The 3,207-nt window shown below is 44.8% G+C and overlaps 1 protein-coding gene and 1 pseudogene across 2 annotated transcripts in view; one reads left to right on the top strand and one right to left on the bottom strand.

Moving 5' to 3' along the window:
* VPS4A (vacuolar protein sorting 4 homolog A (S. cerevisiae)) overlaps positions 1–3,207 on the top strand; it is a 95,794-nt gene that overhangs the window by 26,707 nt on the left and 65,880 nt on the right. The window lies entirely within an intron of this gene.
* LOC105504611 lies at positions 1,372–2,059 on the bottom strand (annotated as a pseudogene). Its single transcript, XR_001000634.1, has one exon. The product of XR_001000634.1 is annotated as a zinc finger CCHC-type and RNA-binding motif-containing protein 1 pseudogene (transcript).

Raw genomic sequence — 3,207 nt, 5'->3', positions numbered from 1 at the left:
CCTCCTACAGTGCTGGGATTACAGGCTTGAGCCACCGCGCCCGGCTAATTTTTGTATTTTTAGTAGAGACGGGATTTCACCATGATGGCCAGACTGGTGTCAAACTCCTGACCTCAGGTCATCCACCCGCCTCACCCTCCCAAAGTGCTGGGATTACAGATGTGAGCTACTATGCCCGGCCAATATATTATTATTAACTATAGTCACCATACTATGCAAAAGATTACCAGAATTTATTCATCCTGTTTAATTGAAACTTTGTACCATTTGACCAACATCTTCACTTTCCCCATTTACGCCTTACCCCAGCCACTGGGAACCACCAGGGTCTCATTCTTTCACCTGGGCTGAAGTGCAGTGGTGTAATCATGGCTCATTGCAGCCTCAACCTCCTGGGCCCAAGCAATCCTCCCACTTCAGTCTCCTGAGTAGCTAGGACTACAAGCACGTACCACCACACCAGGCTAATTTTAAAGTTATTTTTTGTAGAGATAGGATCTCACTGTGTTGCCCAGGCTGGTCTGAAACTCCTGGGCCCAGGTCATCTTCCCAGCTTAGCCTCCCAAAGTGCTGGGATTATAGGCATGAGCCACTGTGCCCGGCCTGGGTATGTTCTTTTTTTTTTTGAGACGGAGTTTAGCTCTTGTTGCCCAGGCTGGAGTGCAATGGTGCAGTCTTGGCTCACTGCTACCTCTGCCTCCTTGGTTCAAGTGATTCTTGTGCCTCAGCCTCTTAAGTAACTGGGATTACAGGCGTGCACCACCATGCTCAGCTAATTTTGTATTTTTAGTAGAGATGGGGTTTCACCATGTTGGTCAGGCTGATCTCAAACTCCTGACCTGAAATGATCACCTGCCTCAGCCTCCCATAGTGCTGGGATTATAGGCGTGAGCCACTGCACCCTGCTGGTTATATTCTTAAAGGGAGATTTTTTTGAGTCCACCAAATGGAGGACATGTATTACCTATTAAATGAGGTTTTTTAAGCATTTGAGTATTTTTTTTAACTTTGTTTGCCAAGACTTTTTTAGTTTAGTGATACATACAAAATAAATGTAATTTTTTTTTCTCTTTTTTTATTTGAGACAGAGTCTCACTCTGTCTGGAGTGCAGTGGTGCTATCTCGGCTCACTGCAAGCTCCGCCTGCCGGGTTCACGCCATTCTTCTGCCTCAGCCTCCTGAGTAGCTGGGACTACAGGTGCCCGCCACCAAGCCCGGCTAATGTTTTGTATTTTTAGTACAGACAGGATTTCACCATGTTACCCAGGATGGTCTTGATCTCCCGACCTGGTGATCCGCCCGCCTAGGCCTCCCAAAGTACTGGGATTACAGGTGTGAGTCACCGCACCTAGCCAATAAATGCAATTTTAATCACTTAAGTTCTTCCTTATCACTGAAATATGTGCTTTTCTTTATTCTTGAGCGTCTTCAATCATCTGATGTTGAGGGACCTCCTGAACTGGATTTTCTTTTTTTCTTCTTTTCTTCCTCCTCAGTTTTGGCTTGCTGGAATGCTGTGGCATAAGGCTGTCAAGAGTAGGATTCTCCCCTTAATCTTCACTGTCTTCTACTTCTGCAGTTTCTTCTACTGGTTCAGGAACTTTCTTTTTTTTTCTTTCTTCTTTGGAGGTTCACGTTCTTCAAGCATATTTTTCAGACAAGCATAACTTAGGTGTCCACTTTTCCCACAAACATAACACTTAGATTCATCAAAGTAGTTCTGCCTTTGGGTGAACTCGGCTGCTCTTCTGTTGTCAGTAGTGATGCTTGCTTTTATCACTCTACCAAATAACTGTTTTTTATTGCCCTAGTACTGTTTTGTGCAGAGTATTTTATCCAAAAATAAAATAAATGCAACCTCTTTACTCTTCCTGGTATCTTTATATTTCATTATAGTAACCTTTACAACTTTGCCATGCTTGGAAAATATGCAGTATAAGTCATTATTTGTCAGGGAATGGATGAGGTGGATACATGCTCTGTGCTTTTACTTGGAGCCAACTCACCACTCATGTCTTCAGGTGGGGCAGACCCAGGAGACCAGAAGAGCGAGAGCCCTTGGTTTAGCTGGGGCTAAACCCTGACTTTTTTGCCCCTCACAATGGCCTTGGCATCACAGGTCCTAGGAAGGGTCAGGTGCAGAGACAAGAAAGTAGCAGCAGCAGTGCCTCTTTGCGACTGTGGGAGATCCAGGCCTGGGCATTAATGAGAAAAGCCAAAGGCCGGGTACCGTGGCTTGTGCCTGTAATCCCAGCTTTTGGGAGGTGGACGAGAGGAACGCTTGAACCCAGGAATTCAAGACCAGCTTAGGTAACAAAGTGAGACCCCATCTTTACACAGAAATTTTTTTAAAATTAGCTAGGAGAGATGCTGGGCACCTGTGGTCCCAGCTTTTTCAAGATTCTGAGGTGGGAGAATCACTTGATCCCAGGAGGTCGAGGCTGCAGTGAGTCTCGTGAGCCTACAGTGAGTGTTCGTGCTACTGCTCCCTAGCCTGGGGAACAGAGTAAGATCCTGTCTCAAAAAAAAAAAGAAAAAAAAAAAATGAAGCCGGGTGTGGTGATTCACGCCTGTAATCCCAGCACTTTGGCAGGCTGAGGCGGGCAGATCATGAGGTCAGGAGATCGAGACCATCCTGGGTAACACAGTGAAACTCCATCTCTACTAAAATATAAAAAAGTAGCCAGGCATGGTGGCGGGTGCCTGTAGTCCCAGCTACTCGGGAGACTGAGGCAGGAGAATGCCGTGAACCCGGGAGGTGGAGCTTGCAATGAGCCAAGGTCGCGCCACTGCACTCCAGCCTGAGCAACAGGGCAAGACTCCATCAAAAAAAAAAAAGAAAAAAAGAAAATGCAAGACAACCAAGGAAGGTTTATTTTAACAGTTACTACTTGATGCCTTTTAACTCTCAAAGTGCATAAAGACTCAAGTTAGGATCATATACATTCAGTTGGTATTAGTGTAATTAGTTATTTACTTTTTGCTGTCCATTTTTTATTATAATAATAAAATAAAGAACCAGAAGTACATTGCCTGTGAAAAAGGGATTAAGGGATTTGGGAAATGAATAATAACTATTAGTATTTTTTCATCTTTAGTGCTGTCCACCTCTGTTTATTAGAAATAAAATTTGGAGGCCCAGAACGGTGGCTCACGCCTGTAATCCCAGCACTTTGGGAGGCTGAGGCAGGAGAATCGCTTGAACCC

Source organism: Colobus angolensis, unplaced genomic scaffold, assembly GCF_000951035.1.
Source record: "Colobus angolensis palliatus isolate OR3802 unplaced genomic scaffold, Cang.pa_1.0 Scaffold93, whole genome shotgun sequence".
Lineage (NCBI taxonomy): Eukaryota > Metazoa > Chordata > Mammalia > Primates > Cercopithecidae > Colobus > Colobus angolensis.
This window is presented reverse-complemented; position numbering and strand designations above follow the sequence as displayed.